A 23,291-nucleotide genomic window follows, 5' to 3' on the forward strand; every position below is an offset into this window, starting at 1 on the left:
TGTAGGCCGGCACCCTTTTTCTGTAAACGGCTGCATATTGTGCCCTCCATCGTCAATGCAGACTTAGAGTGTAGCAGGTTAGCTGGTGGCACTCAAAGACATCTTCATATATAAAGCCAACACACAAAGGCCCTTATTCTGGTTCACTCGCAAAGGCAAATTACTTCTCAAATGGACAAAACCATATGCACTGCAGGTGGGGCCGATGTAACATGTGCAGAGAGAGTTATATTTGGGTGAGTTATTTTGTTTCTGTGCAAGAAAAAATACTGACTACTTTATTTTACACTGAAAAATAGATCTCACTTTGAAGTAAAACTCCACCCAAATCTAACTCTCTCTGCACAGGCTACAAATGCCCCACCTGCAGTGCACATGTTTTGTCCATTTGAAAAGTAATATGCCTCTAAGAGTGAACTAGAATAAGTGTCAAAGTGTAAGGTCAATGTTTCAGAACATATTTTACTCGTTCCTGATGAAAGAATATGTAACATATGTTCTGAAATGTTGATCTTACACTTCTTGTGTTGGATTTATTTATGAAGAGGTCTTTGAATGCCACCTGCTATGAGAGGGGGAACAGGCTGCACTGATGGTCTTTGAAGTAAGAAGCAATGCTGAACTTCTACATTTTGGATTTATTAAATAACTGACACCAGGAATAACAGTGATGCAGGTACTGTACAAACAACTTATATACCCTTATACAGAAAGGAAAAAAGTGAATCCACCACAAAAGTAGGGAATATGAGGCTAGCTGAAGACACATGGCAATACATGATATACCAACATTGGGCTGAATAATTTATTTTATGACAACTCAGTTTTGCTATTGATAAAATATATTACTTTTTTCTATATTCCAAATGCAAAGTATCATTGGTCAGTTTTATATCAGGTAAGGGCATAGTCAATCTGCATACATACCTGGTCTCCTCATGGATGCCACAGAGCCAACATTGATTGAAATATCAAACCACGAAGGCTACTCAATTTGGCATTTACAAGATTTGGTGATTAGCAAATCAACCATAAATCCTTGAAAATGCAACTTAGTTCTAGATGTATAGGTAAGAATATTGAAAATCATAATTTACCCTTTTTGTGACATTATGCTGTTATTAAGCAAATTATATGCATTACTTGGGTAATATAATGTTCTAAAAATAATAATAATTTTGGACCCAGATGAATTTGTAAGTCCCTGGGAAGTTGGTCAAAAATACACACAGCTTGAGTGACCTCAGCTGTCTCAAATGAGGTACTGGAGAGAGCTTTTAAAGTCCATTAGCCAGCTGGAGACCTCAGATCTTTCTGCGTAATTGGCAAAAGCTAATATATTGTGACAGATGGGGAAAGGCAGAGATACCAAAATATGTTATTCCAATTAAACCACACTTAGAAGAGAATGTTCTAAAAGTAGATTTTGTTCCTTTTCATAAACAGGACATTGATGGAACAACAGATATTTATGTTCATATAAACTTTATAAGCATTACAAAAGTATAATCTGGCCGACAATTTTTTTTACGAATTGTGTATGATAACTTGCGAATCAAGAAACCTTAAAATTAAAAAAATAGTTGATTGATATTTGAAATTACAATATTTCTGTTTTTTTTCCAAACAATACATTATTTGAAAAACTATACATTAAAACCATTTGTTAATGAACTACAGCCTTGTACCCAAGCTTGTACATACTGTATCACAATACCGCTGTGTTGCACAAGTACAGTATATCCTAATCTGTCAATAATAAATTGGGCCCACCAATATAGAGAATCTTTTGGATGTGACTGCAGCTCTCTCTGCATACAAAACACTACAGTACATGAGTGTTTTCCAAGAAATCACTGTAAAGTAACAAAACTTTTGAAATCATTGTATGATGGAATATATCTTAAAACAATGGAGAATTTACAATATAAAGAAGGGATGTAGTCAAAGATTGAAAATGACAATGCCAACATTCATAATGTCAACAGTTATATTGACATTGTTTAAATGTCAACAGTTGGTATGTTAACAGATATAAGGCGGTATTCAATGTGGATACTGGCGACGTGCAGCGAATCCTGTTTAGGATTCGCTGCACATTTGCCACTGCTCGCTGCGTTCCGGAGCCTCGCCGGCTCCGGTATTCAACGAGTCTGGGGCTCACTGCCCCTGACTGGCGAATTTGAGCTCCTGCGGCGAACGCCGCAGGGAGCCTGAGGACGGTGGCAGGCAGGGAGGTTTCAGTTTCAACACACCCCACCCAAATTTAACTCTCTCTGCACATGTAACATCTGCCCCACCTTTAGTGCACATGGTTTTGCCCATTTGGTACTTGTTTCCTAGCACGGCCACAATCGCGGTGCATTGAAATGCATTGAAAAAGTCAAAATTGCGTCGGTCTCATCGCATGCGGCCAAAAAAAGCATGCGATGGTACCGACGTGATGCCCGCGATTTCCCATTGGGAACAATGTAAAATGCCTCAATTTACCCAAATCAACATAGGGAACAATGTTAAATGGGCCAGAGACCCAAAAAAACCACCCTGACCAGTGAAATGGCCCCCCAAAAATAGTTAACGCCACCCCACAATCAACGTGAATCCGAAGCGTGGCGAGCGCAGCGAGCCCGCGATGGGCTGCGGTACGCGTCCACCGACCTTTTCATACCCCCACTATCCACGTCGGCGTGGAGTTGAGAATAGACAGTGTGGCGAGCGCAGCGAGCCACCGAGCCCGAAGCGTGGCGAGCGCACGCGGATACCTGTGAAGCCCGCGAAAGGACGCGTTTACCTGTGAAGGTATCAGCGTGAGCTCGCCACGCTTCAGGCTCGGTGGCTCGCTGCGCTCGCCACACTATCTATTATCAACTCCACGCCGACGTGGATAGTGGGGGTATGAAAAGGTCGGAGGACGCGTACCGCTGCGCTCGCCACGCTTCGGGTTCACGTTCATCGTGGGGTGGCGTTAACTATTTTTGGGGGGCCATTTCACTGGTCAGGGGGTTTTTGGGGGGTCTCTGGCCCATTTAACATTGTTCCCTATGTTGATTTGGGTAAATTGAGGCATTTTACATTGTTCCCTATGGGAAATCGCGGCCATCGCGTCGGTCACATCGCATGCGATTTTTTAGCCCGCATGCGATGCGACCGACGCGATTTTTTTACCTGCGATGCCCCAGATCCAAATCGTTGTGGCCGTGCTAGGAAACAAGTACCGCCCATTTTGAGATCAAATTTGTACTGCAATCAGATCTGAATAAGGGCTATAGTTACACAGTAGATAAGGCTGAATAAAGACTTGCGTCCATCTAATTCAACCTAGGTTTTAATAGCTTATACCTTGTTGTATAGTATGTTCTGAAATATTTAAAGACAGATTATGATTCTTATTTGTACCCGTGGATGTTTTTAACCAATAAATGTTTGTCCAACCTTATTTTAAACGCATTTATTGTGTCTGCCGACACCAGCTCACCAGGAAGAGAGTTCCAAAGTTTGACTACTTGTACTGTAAAGAATTTTTTTCTTCTAATGGAACAAAATCTTTTTTCTTCTAATCTAAACTTGTGCCCTCATGTCCTAGAATTCTTTCTAGCAGTAAAATGGTGTTTGACAGTCCCTTAATTGGCCACTGATATATTTGTACATGTTGAGCATTTCCCCCCTTAAACGTCTCTTCTCCAGTGTAAATAGTCCCAAAGTGCTCAATCTCTCCTCGTAGCTTAAATTCTCCATTCCCCTAATTAGCTTTGTTGCTCTTCTTTGGATTTTTTTCTAATTCTATGATGTCTTTATAGTGTGGGGCCCAGAATTGTACTCCATATCCAAGGTGAGGTCTAACCAATGCTTTGTACAGTAACATAATTACTTTTGAGTCCCTAGTTTCCATGCCCCTTGTAATACATGCTGGAATTCTGTTGGCCTTTTTTGTTGCTATGTGACATTGAGCACTACACCCCAGTTTGTTATCGATTTGGACTCCTAGATCATTTTCAAGTACTGAATTACCCAATGCCACCCTGCTTAGGTTATAAATATCACACTGGTTGTGTCTTCCAAGGTGCATAACCTTGCAATTATCCACATTTATCTCCCTTAATTCCATTAGTACCCTAGGATGAATCCCATCCGGCCCTGGTAATTTGTTTGTTTTGATTTTGCTAAGCCGCAATATTATCTACTCGGTTGTGAAATCATTATTGAGATCTGACTTGTTCATCCCACTTGTGGTACATGTGCGTTCTGCTGTCTGCTCTCCCCTAGTAAACACTGATGATAAGAACCCATTGAACAGTTCTGCTTTTCCCTTATCGTCTGTAAAACTTTTACCATTGATATTGGTTAATGGGCCTATGTTCTCTTTAATTATTCACTTGCTATTTATGTACTTGAAAAACTTCTTGGGGTTGGTTTTGCGGTACTTGTTTCCTAGCACGGCCACACCAATTTACATCGGGGTGGTCGTGTCGGAAAAATCGGGTCGATCGCATCGCATGCGATTTGGTCGCATGCGATGCGATCGACGCGACCGACCCGATTTTAGACCCGATTTTTTGATTGAATAAAATGTAAATTGGGTCCCTGGGACCCGATTTTACATTGGATTCAATGTAAAAAATTCCCTAGACCCCCAAATTTAACGACGTAAACCCCACCCCACGATAGACGCGAACCCGAAGCGTGGCGAGCGCAGCGAGCCCGCGAGGGGCGGCGGTGCGCGTCCTCTGACCTTTTCATTCCCCTACTATCCACTAGGGCGTGGAGTGAGAATAGAATAGTGTGGCGAGCGCAGCGAGCCACCGAGCCCGAAGCGTGGCGAGGGGACGCGGATACCTGTGAAGCCCGCGAAGGGACGCGTTTACCTGTGAAGGTATCCGCGTGCGCTCGCCACGCTTCGGGCTCGGTGGCTCGCTGCGCTCGCCACACTATTCTATTCTCACTCCACGCCCTAGTGGATAGTAGGGGAATGAAAAGGTCGGAGGACGCGCACCGCCGCCCCTCGCGGGCTCGCTGCGCTCGCCACGCTTCGGGTTGGCGTCTATCGTGGGGTGACGACGGGGACATCTATAATGTGAAATGGGTCATATTGGCCCATTTCACATTTTTCACATTTTCTCACAATTTCAATGTTAAAAAATATTTTAACATTGAAGCCTATGGAAAAATCGGGGGCATCGCGTCGGGACCAATGTTAATGGTCCCGACCGACGCGATGCCCCCGATATTTTACCTTTCCCGACACGATTTCAATGTTAAAATATTTTTTAACATTGAAGCCTATGGGGAAATCGGGGGCATCGCGTCGGTCGCGTCGGGACCAATGTTAATGGTCCCGACCGACGCGATGCCCCCGATATTGTGTCCTAGCCGGCAAAATGGACCTGATTTCAAAGGAAATCAGGTCCATCGTGTGGATCGTGTACCTTAACTTAAAGGTACATGATCCATAAGATTGTGGCCGTGCTAGGAAACAAGTACCGGTTTTGCTTTCAGTGGCTATGCACTCTTCGTTTTCTCTTTTAGCTACTTTGATTACCCCTTTACAAGTTTTGTTTGATTTTTTTGTACTTGTTGAATGCCTCCTCATTTATGTTAGAATTTAAACGCTCTTGTTTTATTGTTGATTGCTGTCCTTACTTTTTTGTGCAACCATGGTGGCTTTTTTTTTAATGAATTTACCCTTATTGACTTATGGTATGTATTTAGATCAAATTTATTATACTGTACTGTACTTTGTGTGAACATTTATACACCCATTTGTCCAGAAACTAGTACCGGGTCCCCTGCCATAACATAAAACATTTCAAAACTGGTCATCCAATGCCAGGAAATTGGGTACCTCTCAATAAAGACCTTGTCCTCCTGAGGACCACCTTCCCCATGATAATGGCCCGAAGCCCAGGACTAATTTCCTCACACAAATATGGTTTTGGGTGCAGGATTAATGGCCTAAAAATAGAATGTAATGCTATTCAAAGTGGATCTACAGTTCATACCAAGCAAGCATTCTTGCACTTTGAGTGCCACAAGTGCAAGTATGCCTAGAAATTAAAGGCTTGGTGACACCTATAGTCCCACTGTAGAGAAAATATTAAAATATTGGTACTTGTTTCCTAGCACGGCCACAATCGCATTGATCTTGTGCCCTTAATAGTGGTATGCGATGGCCCCCGACGCGATGGACCCGATTTCCCATTGAAATGCATTGAAAAGTTAAAAAATCGCGTCGGTCGCGTCGCATGCGGCTAAATAAGCATTAAATGGCCCCGACGCGATGCCCCCGATTTCCCATAGGGAACAATGTTAAATGGCTCAATTTACCCAAATCAACAGGGAACAATGTTAAATGGTCCAGAAACCCCCCAAAACACCCCTGAACAGTGAAATTGCCCCCCAAAATTAGTTAACGCCACCCCACGATCAACGTGAACCCGAAGCGTGGCGAGCGCAGCGAGCTCGCGAGGGGCGGCGGTACGCGTCCTCCGACCTTTTCATACCCCCACTATCCACGTCAGCGTGGAGTTGAGAATAGAATAGTGTGGCGAGCGCAGCGAGCCACCGAGCCCGAAGCGTGGCGAGCGCAGCGAGCCCCGCGAGGGGACGCGGATACCTTCACAGGTAAACGCGTCCCCTCGCGGGCTTCACAGGTGTCCGCGTCGCCACGGACACCTGTGAAGCCCGCGAGGGGACGCGTATAACTGTGAAGGTATCCGCGGCCGCTCGCCACGCTTCGGGCTCGGTGGCTCGCTGCTCTCGCCACACTATTCTATTCTCAACTCCACGCCGACGTGGATAGTGGGGGTATGAAAAGGTCGGAGGACGCGTACCGCCGCCCCTCGCGGGCTCGCTGCGCTCACCACGCTTCGGGTTCACGTTGATCGTGGGGTGTTTTGGGGGGTTTCTGGACCATTTAACATTCTTCCCTGTTCATTTGGGTAAATTGAGGCATTTAACATTGTTCCCTATGGGAAATCGGGGGCATCGCGTCGGGACCATAGCATGCAATTTTTTAGCACGCATGCGATGCGACCGATCAGATTTTTTTACCTGCGATGCCCCCGATTAGAATCGGTGTGGCCGTGCTAGGAAACAAGTACCAAAATATTTATAATATACTATATACTTGTGCTATACAAAAAAAACCTATAATTAGTAATAGTCGATAAACTCCAGCTGCGTTTTCATAAAAGGTATTAGCTCAGTCCCTAAATTTGAAGAGCAAAAAATGAAAAAACAAGCCTATAATAACTACGCTAGAGAGTATAATTACAAAAGCTAGTATTTATTATACATAAATTATACATCACTGGCCAATGTTTGAAAGCAACAAACAAAATATATGAATCAAATAACATACATATTAACAGATAAAACTATGTTGGTAAGTAGCAGCTTTTAGTGTGAAAAGATGCCTGGAGGAAAATAATAGTAGTCCTCTTTTATTTCTTATCCTTCAGAGTGTTTAGTTTGATGAGGAACAGGCAGTGTTATTAGCAATTGATTATTAACAAATAAAAAAATCAATAAAAAAATCAATAAGAGAACCAGTGGGGTTCAGGGTTTGCATACAATGAATGCATTGTATAGCATTAGCAGTGTAAAATTGACACACATTTGGTACATGTGTTGTGGACATTTGGGTGATCTGAATATACATTAGGATAGGATACAGATGATTTATCTATAGATTAGACTTAAATGAGCAGTACTTTATATGTAAAACAGGGCATCTCATCTGTTTGTATGAATGTCCCTACAGCATCAATCTTCTTTGCCAATATGTACATTCACATCTTCACAACCACCATCCCCTAAATCAGGTGTGGGTAATAAGCAGCCATGTAGCTTCTATTAAACTACACATCCCAGCATGCCCTGCAACAGTTTTAGCATGGCCAAATAAAAAAACTGTGGCATTAAATGCTGATATGTGTAGTTCTACAGCAGCTGGGACCACTCATTGCTCATGCCTGCACTAAATAAAAAGAATAGAATATTTGACAAGAGCAAAACCATGTTTCATAGTAACATGGTATTTTTTGTTAATCGGTTTCAAAGTGCTAAAAAAAAGTATGTTACTGTAAATGATTGTTATCAGTGCAAACATTATCAAAGATTGGAATACATTTGGGCAACATTATTGCACAGAAGTATTTTTTTTTCCTCCAAGGAATATCCACAGTAAAATATCTTTAAATATATGAATAGTATGCATAGGAAAATCCCAAGGTTAGACAGGCTAAGCCAGAAATAGCACTTGCTGTTTTTTTTTTTTTTTTACTTTAGCAGAAAGTAGTTCATACTGAACATAAAGTCACAGAAGGCAAAGAACAATGAATATACATATTCACTGAAATACATTATTCAGCATTGTATGATTCTGTGGCAAAATCCTGCTGCCTGAGCAGGAAAGTCCTGCTTTCACAATATTTATTTTGTCATTTAATTAGTAAACTATTAAGCTACAGAATTTGTGAGTGCAGCATTTACATAACAGGACATCTATGGAAACTGTTAAAGGCAAATCTTAGTGATTAAAATATTACTTTCACAATGTACTTACATATTTATATAGCAGACATGTCTCCCTGCACAATACAGTAAAAAAAAAATACACATTAGCAGCCTAGGTGCCCTCCTAAATAAGAAATCCAATAAATACATATAAGAAATCCAATAAATACATAGTAGAAACGGCCTCACAGCACTGAGGTCAAGGGTTCGGTATTTGCAATGGCCCTAACTGTGTGGAGTTTGTATATTCTCCCCATGTTTGTGTAGGTTTACTCTGGCTACTCTGGCTTCCTCCCACAATCCAAGAATATACTGGTAGGTTAATTGGCTCCCAACAAAAAAGAACCCTAGATTGCATGTGTGTGCATGTATATATATATGGTAGGGAATATAGGGGGCCAATTCTAATCCATTTGGTTCCATGTTCACATTGGGGACCGATGGTTCTGCCCTGCGCATGCACATATTGTCATATGCCCATGTGCAGGCCTTCTGTGCAGGTGCCTTTGCTGACCTGCACAGTCAGGGCAGATGGGGACGTATAGGGGGTGGTGGCAGGCCATGGGAACACCGAGCATTTTTTTATGGGCGTCCCCATGTAATCATTGCACGTTCACATGTCTTTGTCTCGGCACATACACATATAAGTCAGTCTCCAAATATAAGTCCAGGTCAGCGACCATCAAATGAATTTTCATAACACATCCCCTTGCATGGTTGCAAGGTGATTCCGTGGTGTGGAGGGGCATGTATTTACCGGGGCGGCAGGATAGTCTCTCTTGGACTCAGCCTAGCTTCCTGAGTTAACCAGAATGAGGACCATATATTGTAAGCACTATTGGGGCAGGGACCGATGTGAATGTTCAAAATACTATATCTCTTTAAAGCGCTGCGGAATATGTGTGCATTAATAAATAACAAACACATATGTTACAATACACTGCGCATGGCGGCACTGACAGATGGTAATGAAAACACAAACTATACTGGTTTGCTGTCCATCGTTTCAGTGCTAGTGCACTTTTATCAAGAACAGTATAATGTTATATTATAATTATACTGTTCCTGATATCTATTCATTCGTCACCATCAGACAGGCATGTGACTCTGCTGGAAGGCACCGGGCAAATACCATATCAAGCACTAGGAGTGCCACCCACCACACAAGTCATTATATATATATTTATCAAGCGGCTCAGACCATGCACCCGCTAGTGGTTACCAAAGTCTCTAATCATGGGACTCTGCATTCCCCAGTGGTCCCATCATGCCCCAGTCCAACACTACACCTGTTTAAAATTCACCCATTTCATGAAACATAGTATTATACTCAAGGCCACCAAAAGGCAGCTTTTGTGCCCGAGGAGAGCAAAAAGGAGAGCAAGAAGAAAGCAACTGGGACTGGAGCAGGTGAGTAAGCCATACCCCCCCCCGGATAGCGCCTGCACTCCACTGACCCCCCTCCACCGGCCGGAGCTATCACCACATCTGTAACTGCTGCTCCCTCACTCTCTCCCCCCCCCACACCCGTGGAGCAAAGTGACGGCCGCATCAACAGGGGAGGGGTCGAGCGCCTGCTCTGACTATACATAAGGTAATATTAACAGTATTCATAGATTTTTATCAAGTCACCGTATTAATATAGCGCACCTCTACATCTTTCTCATGTAGAAAGATGTAGAGGTGCGCTTAGATGTGTTTCACCAACAACAGATTCTTCTTTAAAAATAGAAGTTTTCCGGTAGGTATTTTCACATAGGTGCATTTATTCCTGATTTGACCTTAGATTTATCTTGGTCTAGGGTTTCTTAGACCAAGATACATCTAAGGTCAAATCAGGAATAAATGCACCTATGTGAAAATACCTACCGGAAAACTTCTGTATTTTGTATTTTATATAAAGAATTCTTCTTTTGATTGTTTGGAATAAACGTATTATATTTTTAAAGATGAATCTGTTGTTGGTGAAACACATCTAAGCGCACCTCTACATCTTTCTCTTCATCTTTTTTCATTGGACCTTTATTAACAGCGAGGTCCTAGAGTAGTGCTGCTTTCCTAAAAGTGCAGGACAAGGTCACAACCCCCCTTTTTCTGTGAATATATATATATATAGGTACGGTGGCGTGGCACTCTTAGCCAATTATGAATGAAACAAAGTAGTCTCCAAGCGATAACAAGGTTTCAATTTATAAAATACATTTTCATCAGGTTACAAAATAACACAAGAGAACACATACCTTTATAGAAAGAGACACCGGGAAAAGTGAAGCTGAGACGCTCGTGAAAAAAGGGACCCACCCATCTGGTGCATACTAGCCACGTCATTGTGGTGGTTAGCGTGAATAGGAAAAAGCATTACCATGGTAATATAAATAACAGAGTACGAAGCACTGAACAATGCGGCAAAACTACCTTGATGAAAAATGTAGTGCGAAAACGATAGAGCCTTATAGCTTCACTCATATCTGGTGCTCTACAAACCAATGAAAATATTTTTCTTAAAAACAGAAAGCCAAGCTTGAGCATATGCAGACACATAACCAATTCAACAGCATTACAGTCCACCAAGCAACATAAGTAGAACATGAGCATAGTAGCACTAAATAACATCATTATATTTTTATGTGCAAAAGTGAGCAAATACAGGAATATAGAAAAATGACGACATGATATTCGACTTAGCAACATAAGCAGACAGTAGGCATCATAATGCTTAATAACATCCATAGAATAACAACCTACAATAGATGATAGATAAGAAAATCAACTACAGAACAAGATCATACATGTAAAGAATAATGTACTTCAAACAACCTAACAACATCATCTGAACACAGCATATGAAATTTGTTCATCTAGGGACTAACGTGTCGAGGCAGTGAATCTACCGAGTCTTGCAACGTAACAACTGCAGCCCACTATTCCCACCTCATAGGCTCAGGGGGATACAATCAATGATCCAGTATCTCAACCTATTCAGGGGGTGTTTAAACTCAATAAAGTGACGTGCTACAGGGTGTTCACTGTTACCTGAAGCAATGGCCTGACGGATGATACTGTTATGCATAGACATCCTTTCCTTAAACTTCCTTTCAGTCTTTCCGATATAGGAAAGACTACATGGGCAATAAGCTGATATTCAAAAAAGGTAGAATTGCATGTAAAATGATGACGTATTTTATATATTTTACCAGAATGGGGATGACTAAAAGAGTCTCCCATAAGCATAAATTGGCACGTAGTGCAGGGACATTTAAAGCATCCATGTCTACCAAGACTACCAAGCCATGGACGAGTGACAGGATCTGGATTAAAGCTAGTATTAGTTCTTACTAATAAATCTTTGAGGCTACAGCGTCTGGAGTAGCAAGGCATAACCCGATGCTCTGATAGTGGTAGGGTCCTATCACTGGCAATAATAGGCCAATTAGATTTAATTAGGGCAGTGGTTGCCGTAGAAGCAGTGTTGTAGCAGTTCACCCATGGAACCAATTTGGAAAGAGAGTCGGAATTACTTTTAGATTGATCAATTTGTAATACTTTAGATTTACATGACATCAAATCTTGACGATTGTAGCCTCTTGTTACAAATTTTTCAATTACAGCATCCAATTGTACTTCACAGGTAGATCGATTACTACTAATGCAATGGTAACTTAACATTTGAGAGTATGGTAAAGAATTAACCAAGCTCCAGGGATGACAACTAGTAGGAGACAGCATGCTGTTGCGGTCAGTTGTTTTAACATACACACTAGTGGACAACAAACCATCATTTAAAGCAACATCAACATCCAAAAAATGCACAGAGGTTTTAGAAATCTCAAATTTAAATTTGATGATGACATCAGAGGTGTTATATAACTCAGTGCACTCTCTAAACATATAATCCTCTCCTTGCCAGATTGCCAAGAGATCGTCTATATATCTTTTAAATAGTAGGAAATGCTGGGCAATGAGGTCATTGGACAAAAAAATATTGAATTCTGCAGAAAACATAAAAATATTAGCATAAGATGGAGCTACCGAACTTCCCATAGCACATCCGTGCGTCTGTAAATAAAAAGTGATATTATACAGAAAAAATTGTTGTGTAAATTTAAGTCCATCAAAGAAAACAGAAAATCAATCTTGCTATGTACAGTCAAAAATTTTTGTAAAGCCGATCGACCAAGTGAATGGGGAATTGACGTATAAAGATTAACCACATCAATAGTTACCAACCAACAGTCCTGATTTAGCATTGGAATTTGGTGCAAATGCTGTATAAATGCTGTGGTGTCAAGTAAAAAGGTGGGTTGCGAAGGATGTCATCCAAGAAGGTGGCTATTGGCTGTAGCAGGCAGACACTATTGGGCATCCAGGAGGAGGGAGAATGCCCTTATGGATTTTCGGTAGTGTGTAGAAACACAGAACTACCGGATGACTTGGACACATGGCCACTTTAACATCCTCTGTAATAATTCTTGCATCTAAACCCATCTGAAGAATGTTTAGCGATTTATTTTTGCATTGGGCCGTAGGATTACTTGACAATTGTGGATAGGTAGTGGAGTCCATCAATTGCCACATAATTTCATTATTATAATCAGACGCATCTTGCAGAACAATAGCCCCGCCCTTGTCGGCCTGTCATATGATCAAATTATTGTTGTTACTCAAAACCTTTAGGGCGTTACGTTCAGCCGGGGTAAGATTGGGGGGAACAGATGAGGCATGTTCAATGATGGAGGGTAGACCAATTCGTGAAAACTATTTGATGCTAGGATTTGAAGAATATAGTTCAAAAGTCGAGACTGGACCAAATTTTTTTATTGCTGGAGGTAATGTGGGTCTCTTTACAGTGAGTTGGGGTTGATTAGCGAAAAATTCTTGTAGCTTGATTTTCCTTACAAATTCATGCTTCTCCACTCGCCACTACAAGTCATCAAAACGGATGGAGGGTACAAAGGAAAGACCATGGTTTAACAGTTTGTTCTCACTAATCGAGAGTTCATATGAAGAGAGGTTAAAGATTAGGCTCTCTTGTTTGTTGGTGGCTGGTCTGGTCGACCTCCGCCTCCGCTGAGCAATAATACACAGGAAACCAGGTGGATATTTCTTGAGTCAAAAGTATTATATGATAATGTATGTACAGAAAAAGCTCAATACTATTTAGATCTTCAAAAGCATAGGTACTTCCGTTGGGGAAATAAAGCAGGCAAGTTATTAGCATCAGTAGTCAGAGCAGATCCCTTTTTAAAATATTATATAAATTGATATTCTTCCCCACCAGATCACCCAGCACTAGGAATGGACTTCCTAAAGAGAGCTAATATCCCCATACTACACAGTCAGAAAGTAACACACTGGTAAGTCTGGTTACTGAAATAGAACTAAAATCAACTATAAATAATTTATCTAAAGGAAAATCCCCTGGCCCTGATGGATTAAATGCAGAATATTACAAATTGTTGTTACCACAATTAACAACACATCTACTTACTCTATATAATTTCAGGTAAAACACCCCCAGCTGGCTTTAACCAAGCCAGGATTATTGTACTATTTAAACAGGGAAAAGACCCAAATGACATGACATCATGCAGACCTATTTCATTACTAAACCAAGATATAAAAATGCTAAACCACAATTATAGCTCATAGACTACAATTGGTACTACCAAAATTACTTCACCTCTCACAGACAGGCTTTGTATGTGGGAGATCATCTGTACATAATATTCATCAGGTAATAGCTGCCTTGACACAGTCGCAGCGCATGGCTAAGGGAAATCCTTGCTGGTGAGCTGCGATGCAGACAAAACGTTCGATCGAGTATCTTGGTCACATATGCAGAGAGTTCTACATACACAGAGGATGGGGGAGGGTTGTATTCCCTTTTTTCAGAAGTCTATATGCCTTACCAACTGCTTTTTAACAATAAATGGATTAAATACATCCTGTTTTGTTTTGACACGTGGCACCCGACAGGGTTGCCTGTTATCTCCTTTACTATTTAATTTAGCTATTGATCAATTTATTAGATTATTTTATTTACAAACAGATTGGCAAGGTATGACATTTGGATCAATAGAATTAAAAGTGTCAGCATATGCAGACAATCTGCTTTTATACTTTGCTAACCCACAAAAAGCTTTTCCCAAACTGTTGAAAATACTGTTTGAATTTGAACAAATATCGGGGTTTATAATTAATAAATTAAAAACAAAAGCATTAGCGCTACATGAAGGAGCAAAATCAGATTAGTCTTTTGAATTTCCATTTTTTGGGCAGAATATTCCATTACCTATTTAGGTCTTCTAATAACTGCAAAGACAGCAGATATTTATGCTGCAAATTACCCTCCCATAATAGCAAAAATAATGGCGGATCTTAGATCATGGCAATCTCTACCGCTATCATATATTGGAAGATGTCATCTGGTCAAAATGATTTCCTTTCCCCGACTGCTATATGTTATACAAATGCTACCTCTTTTGACTAAAGATGCCGATATACAGATAATAAATAAAGCTATTAGCATATTCATATGGGAGGAAAAAAAAACTGAATATAAATGTTCAAACTAACTCAACAGGTATCATTAGGAGGCATAAACTTCCCATATATCAAGAGCTACACATTAGCAGCAAATCTAAGATACGCAATAGACTGGATACATGCGACTTAAAATTATGTAAACCTTAGCCTTGAACAAGCCTGTTGTCCAGATATACACTTGTCAAGTCTGCTACATATGAGGCCATCAAAATTTCCTCCAGAGATAGCCGTCAACCTGTTATTGGAATCGACATGTACAGCTTTGCAACTTGCTCGTTCGAGACTGGGAATATCAACCCATAATACATTAATTTGATCTTTATTTTATAATATCTCAATAAACACACTGATATTTCAGGATGCTAGGCTTGCAAAATGTTATAACAAGGCAGGGTTACGATTACTGTTTCATATTATGGAAGAAGAATGTAAAAATATACTATCTTACCAAGCATTATGTGAAAAATACGCAAATGTTTCAATACCTATGTTCGTTTATTTTCAATTAAGAAGCCATGTCATAAGTGTCCTAAAGGGTGGAATTTAGAAGAAGAAGAAGGCCTATACACCATGATTAGACAACTGGGTAGTAAATGGAGCAGAACCTTTTTATACCCTTACCTTAAGAAACAAACATCTTTAGAGGGACTAAAGACAGGTTTGTCAAAATGGTCAGAGGACCTTCCTGATATATCACTACATAATCTTCTAACGGCTTTTACAAGTCTGAAAAAAAGCTTGATACAGATGGAGCCGGCCTGGTCTTTGCAGGGGATGGTGGCAGAATCGCCAGCCGCCATCCCCCGCCAGCCGCCATCTGATCTGCGAAAGGGGACGCGCGCACGAGATGCGCGCGCGTCCCCTTCAGACGGCGCTTCCCCCGGGTCCCTGCCGGCATGCTGTCGGTCACCCGGGGTCCCCACCGCCTCCCCGCTCCCCCCCGCCGCCTCCCCTAACCCTGTCCGTCTCCCTGAAGCGGAGACAGACAGGGTTTCCGTGGCCCCGCTGCCCGGAAACTGTGAGTGCGTGTGAGATGCAAGCGCGTCTCATTCAGATGGAGCGCCTCGCCGCTGGCGGATCACCAGCGGAGACAATCTGGCGATTCGCCAGCAAGAGGGAGCCCGGCTCCATCTGTATCATGTGCTTATGCAGAGATGCAGTATAAATTACTGCATCAAGCATATTATACCATCTGATACAGCACGCTTTATATGTAAGGCATTGGATGCAGACATACTACATTGTATATGGCAATGCCCAGAGGTTAAGGCTTTTTGGGTGGAAGTTAATCGATACATACTATCTACTGTAGCTATGAAATATGCATTCCTTTGACACCAGAATGGGTTCTTTGGGATATATCCCCACCCCAATATGTTACACATGGAATCGGGACATCTGTCAGAATGAACTTAGGTCTACAGTCATTAGGTCGACCCCACTAGGTCGACTGGCAGGAAGGTCGACCTGACTTAAGGTCGACATGGGCCAAGGTCGACATGACTTAAGGTTGAATTTGCATAAAGGTCGACATGAGGAAGGTCGACTGGTCATAAGGTCGACATGGGTTTTTCACTGTTTTTTTATCAGAATGTCGACACAGTCGACATGGACACAGTTGACAATGAGAATCGAACCCTCGCATCGCTCGCTTTGCTCGCAATGCTTCGGGCACGGTGCCTCGCTGCGCTCGGCACACTATTTTATTCTCCCACCACGCCCTAGTGGATGGTAGGGCATGAAATACCACCTGTCGGCACATGTCTGCTCAAAAAACAGTGAAAAACCCATGTCGACCTTATGACCAGTCGACCTTCCTCATGTCGACCTTTATGCAAATTCGACCTTAAGTCATGTCGACCTTGGCCCATGTCGACCTTAAATCAGGTCGACCTTCCTGCCAGTCGACCTAGTGGGGTCGACCTAATGACTGTAGACCTAAGTTCATTCTAATAGATGACCGCTTCCCGTTACACATATATCCATTGAACAGAAGATATTCTTAGCAAAGATATTCATGGCAACCCGTAAAACAATTTGATCTCAATGGGTCTCATCCAACACCTTAACTATAACATTATTGGAACCCCGAGTTATACATCTATTTCAAATGGACTGGTTAGAAATGTCACTCAATAAGGAAAAGAAAGTAAAATTTTTTTCTCTATTTGGCAGCCCCATGTGAAATCATTACCCCCCATAACAAAAATCGACTTAAGACAAACCATACAACAAACCTCCTGGTATAATGTAGAGACCACAACGTTAGGTACATACCCTTTCTAATACACCTTTGTTAGAGGAGATAAAAAATCAACAATATAAATGATAAAACATTATAAAAAAATAAGATATGATAGGTAGGGAATGACAAAAAGACATAGACATGACATACAAATGGATCAAATAATAACTAGTCACTAAGAAATTTATTTTATATAATTTTATTCACGAAATAAATTGTTAATACAAACAATGAATACTGGAAACATTGATATTCTGTTAAATTGGATCTGCACTACCTGTATGTCATCACACTGTTTATAATTGAATGATATGCACAATTTTGCAATACAAATATATATAAAAAAAACTTTTGAGGAGGGCGTGAATAACCAGTCTTTGTTTCCTGGATTAGTCAGCCTGCATGCCCTTGCTGGAATAATATAATAATATAATGGAAGTCTCAGGTGTATGCTGGAATACAAAGAACGCCACTGCAGAGTTTCAGATAAAAACAACATACTTCAGCATTTCAGAGTCTCCCCACCCCATCATCAGGAAAAAGCTATGCAGCATTGTGTGTGTTCTGCTACTTCTGCTGCATTTACCTGGGACATTATTATAGTTTCAGAATTTTACCAAGCAAAACAAATAATTTAACAATTAGAATGCACTAAAAGTGGCTGTAACAGTTCTTAAATGGCTCTGTATATATTTATACATACAGTACATACAAACACACACAAGCATACTAACATAAACCATCTTGAATGTATTTAGAATTATCTGCTCAATTGAATACTGCCATTAAAAATGTAAGATTAATATAATTTTTAACCTACATTTCCATAAGCTTTTCTTTACAACATATTATAATTTACTACATAGAAGCAATTAGCAGTCTAATTTTAAAAGCCATAATCATACCAGGTGTACAAGCATATAAAGAAGGAATAATACAAAATAAAATTATATATACATTTATAATGCTTTTCAATCTAAAAAAAAAATAATTATGTTATTATGAATAGATTAGACTTTATAAAAAAAGATAACATTATCACAAGCCTTATTTATGCATGCAATGTTACCAACGGGACTCCAAAGTATACTAAAATGCAGATGTAGAGTTTAAAAACATTAAAAGACATCTGGCGTGTCACTGTCTTTAATGTAATGCATTTTTATATTTTGTGGAAACACATTGGCCCTTATTCTGATCGGTGCGGCCGGATCCGATTATGCGGCCAGGACAGTGCGTGCGAAACCCTGCCTTCCATACGGATCGCCAACTCCGTCCGTACGTGGTAAGAAGCTGGCCGAACGGACCGCACGTGTATTTTTCACGGAATACGCCTCCTCCACCAGCTCCCGCAACCTCAGACCACACGGACATTTTTCCGTGCAAAAGCAGGGATCTGGGCGGGCAGCTGACATCCGGCGATGTCATATGTCCGCCCCCTACACGTGTGTCACGGCCGCATTACCATACGTACGCCCAGCGTTTGCATGGGAACGCCCATGAAACGCGGGGTGTATGCATATGGTAATGAGCCCAAATAGCCCTTCACGCCCCTCTCCACCCCCTGTTCGGAGTGTTCACATATCATGCGGGATTTGGCCGTACGCCCCGCTCGCACATGCGCAGAGACGACTCTGCACATGCGCAGACACAAAACATCGGCGGGCCGAACGCACGCGGATATATCCGCACCGACCAGAATAAGGGCCATTGTATTGCATTAAGGCCCTTATTCAGATCTGATCACAGTACAAATTTGTTCTCAAAATGGGCAAAACCATGTGCACTGCAGGTAGGGCAGATGTAACATGTGTAGAGAGAGTTAAATTTGGGTGGGGTGTGTTGAAACTGAAATCTAAATTTCAGTGTAAAAATAACGCAGTCTTTATTTACCCTGCACAGAAACAGAATTACTCATACAAATCTAAAGCTGTGTACACATGGAGCAATATATTGCTCAGTTTACTGTTTTCAAGCAATATATTGCTCAGTGTCTCCTTTTCATCAACGATCAGAGATGATCGCTGATGAGAAGGAGAAACTGACTGGGGGGAACAGCTGACTGCCTTGGAAAGTGCTGGTCGCAGGAGCATGCTCCTGCGACCAGGGACCATTGCAGGTCTGGCCACGGGAGCGTGCTCCTGGCAATCTCATACCTCCCAACATGACCCTCTCCAGGAGGAACACAATGCTCTGTTTCTGGACTTGCCCCTGAACGAATAACTGCCATGACCTGTGTTGAAAAACTCCTTTCTTATCAATTACCCTGTTCAGCACAGGTGATGGCAATCAAACATTCAGAGGAAAGTTCAGAAACAGAGCAATGTGTCCCTCCTGGAGAGGGTCGTGTTGGGAGGTACTGTATGCAATTTATCTCCCATAGCACATGAAATCACTACAATACATACCCTCTAACATGACCCATTGCATTCAGTACACAATGCTCTGTTCCTGGACGTCCCTCGTAATGTATGATTGCCATCACCTGTGTGGAACTAGGTTGACGAGAAGGTTGTTTCAACTCAGGTGATGACACTCATACATTACCAGGGAAGTCCAGGAGCAGAGCATTGTGTACCGAATGCAATGGGTCACGTTGGATGGCATGGCAATATGGTCTCTCAGCGGATCCGATACGATTTGCCGGCGGTCGGGATCCCGGCGGTCGGAATCCCGACACTGGAATCCCGACCGCCGAAATCCCGACAAGGGGGGGACATGGATCGCCCCCCCTTGCGGGCTCGCTGCGCTCGCCACGCAGCGGGCCCGGTGCCTCGCTACGCTCGGCACGCTATTTTATTCTCCCTCTATGGGTGTCGTGGACACCCACAGAGGGAGAAAGTTTCGGGATTTCGGCGGTCGGGATTCCAGTGTCGGGATTCCGACCGCCGGGATCCCGACCGCCGGCAAATTAACTGCATCCCCTCTCAGCGACATGAGGCTGACATGAGTTTTTAAATGTTTTTAGGGGGTCTATGTCGACATAGATCGACATGGACACTGTCTAATTGTACTGCGTCCCCTCGGATGGGTTGCTGCGCTCGCCATGCTTCGGGCCTGGTGCCTAAATGTGCCCGGCACACTTTTTTATTCCCTCTCCATGTCTGCACATATCAGCTGAAAATTTAGTAAAAATATGCATGTCTTTTTTCAGGTCGACCATTTGACCAGGTCGATCTATTGCCTGTCGACCTTTAAACCCTGTTGACCTTTTGACTGTCGACCATTAGTGGTCGATCATATAACTGTCTATCATGAGTCATACATAATAAGGGCCCCAGAAAGAGGTGGGTATTTTTCTTTCTAAGGTCCTTGGACATTAAGGTCCCATAACAGCTACACCCCCTGTACTTCTTGTAATTTTGGCACTGGGATGCAAACTTCTGGTTCCTCCATATGCAAGTCTATATGTACTTTTCCACTAAATAATAAAATGTTAACCCATTAATTGGTATGCTACAGATGAAATTACAGAAAATTGTCTTGGCGTGGTGCACTTTTACGTAAAATGTAACTTTTTTTTTTTAGTACTATCTGAATACAGTGCTTCGCTATGGGATAAGGATGGTAAATTAGAATTATAGTTGTTCATTAATTTATGTTGGTTTGTGATGCTGGGGGACCCTGCTACTGGCGCTATATAACTCTTAATCCCCGTACACACGGGGGAGATATATTGCTCAGAGCTACCAGAGAGGGGGGGAGATTCTCTAAGAATCTCCGCCCCCCTTCGCCTCTTCGCATTTATAATTATCACATATGTTCTAACATATGCGATAATTATAGCAAAGGACAGCTCTTGCATTAAGAGCTGTCCTTTGCGGTGAGAGTCGCCGGGTCCCAGCAGGTCCCGGCGGCTCCGTCTCCCTCCCACACCCAGCGCTGCTGCTGCGCCGGGCTCTCCTCCTCCCTGCACCCGGAAGAGGATCAGTGCAGGGAGGAGGTCACAGGTCCGGGCAGCACTGCTGCCCGGACACAGGTGAGGGGGCGATGCGGGGCGGCGGAGGTCTGTGCGGGGGTGGCGGGTGGTCGGCGCGGGGCGGCGGAGGGTTGCGGTAAAAGCCCGTTGGCTTCTATGGGGCATCGCTTACAGCATCCCAAAATGCGGTAAAACCCCCGATAACGGGGTTTTTACCGCATTTCTAGCTTAGAGAATCTCCCCCATGGTCGCTGATGAAAAGGAACCAGCGATTATAACAGGGCTGAAAATAGCACACTCCCATCACTGGCAATATGGTCGCCAGCCAGTGATTTCAGCCCCTATCGCCCATGTGTGTACACAGCTTTAGGGGGAAATTTACCAAGATGTGTATTCTACTTCACATGTGGTGTTGCTATGGACAACCAATCAGAAGCTAGATCTTATTTATTTAGCACCCTCTAGAACATAGTAGACATGATCTGATTGGTTGCCCATAGCAACATCACATGTGAAGTATAATACACATCTTAGTAAATTTCCCCCTTAGTGTGTGGGTTCATTGTACCTCCATTCCACTCCTCACAACATGTCACTGTCCCTGTCACATGCAGCCCTGTCATCACTGATATATCATTCATGTCCTGATATAGTCTGCGCCTCTGCCCCACCACAAGGGGTTCTAGGGGTGTGTTACACCTACAGTGTTTGTTCTCATATTTTAAGTCATATGTGTATCAAGTTTGGTGTAAAATGCTCCAGCCATTCCCGAGTTATGCTGTCTTCTGATATAATCTGTGCTGCTGTCCCACACCTAAGGGGTATGTTCAGGGCAGCCAAGAGGAATGCCGGGCCCCGGTAAAATGTTGGGGGCGTGGCCTAAGTGTGTGTGTTGTGGGAACCTCCCACACTTAGGCCACGCCCCCAAAATGTTTAGAGGAGGGTGAAAGAAAACTCTAAAAACTGTAATCTCAGAAGCAGCACACACCTACAGCATGTGCTGTGCTGACTGCAGGCTCAGCATGACCTCTCACGCTGTCAGTGAGACACTCATGCTGAGCCTGCTGTCAGCACAGCACATGCTGTAGAAGTGTGTGCTACTGTTGCTACCCGGGAGGGATGGAGGGGAAAGGGAGGGGTCAGACCAGGGCCCCTGCGGGGCCCCTTCAGCAAGCCTGGGCCCGGGTAATTAGTACCCACTCCCCCCCTCTCTCGGCTCCCCTGCGTATGTTATCCCTGAGTATTTTTTTAACAGATTGTAATTGATTTGTGTACCAAGTTTGGTTTAATTTGTGCCAAACATTCCAGAGTTATGTTGTATTCTGAAATACTCTATGCTGCTGCTTTGCAATTGTTAAATTGTGTCTTACCCACTCAGTGTTTTTTTTTCTCCAGATATGAAGTGATATGTGTACAAAGTTAGGTGTAAATTGCTCCAGCCATTCTAGAGTTAAGGAGCCCATACACGGTCCGTTGTGTAGGGCTCCGTTCTGTACTACTGCATGCACTAGGGATGCGATCCGATCCGATGTGTGCTGTTTAAGCACACAACGGATCCTATTAATGGACCGTGTATGGGGGGCATTAGGTTGTCTGCTGATATACTCTGTACTTCTGCCTCACCCTTATGGGTGTTAGGGGTGTGTTAACCCCACAGTGTTTGTTACCAGATTGTATGTCAAATGTGTACCAAGTTTGTTGTAAATTGCTGCAGGCATTCCAGAGTTATACTCTGTGCTGTTGCCCCACACCTAGGGGTTCTACTGGTGTCTTACCTCCACAATGTTTGTTCCCAGATTGTAAATCATATGTGTACCAAGTTGTGTGTGCGAATTGCTGCAGCAATTCCAGAGTTATGCTGTCTCTTGTCATACTCTGTGCTAATCTCCCACCCCTAGTGGTGTAATTTTAATTAAAATATTTTTAGTTGCCTTGGCTGTATTTTAATACGCATGTATGTAAAATTTCACAATCTTCGCTTGTAAACTGTGGATTTGTATAGAAAGACAGAAGGACAAATATTCACTTTTGTATTAATTAGATGCATCAAAACACATGACTTACAAA

This window comes from Crinia signifera, chromosome 9, assembly GCF_055691185.1.
Source record: "Crinia signifera chromosome 9, ASM5569118v1, whole genome shotgun sequence".
Lineage (NCBI taxonomy): Eukaryota > Metazoa > Chordata > Amphibia > Anura > Myobatrachidae > Crinia > Crinia signifera.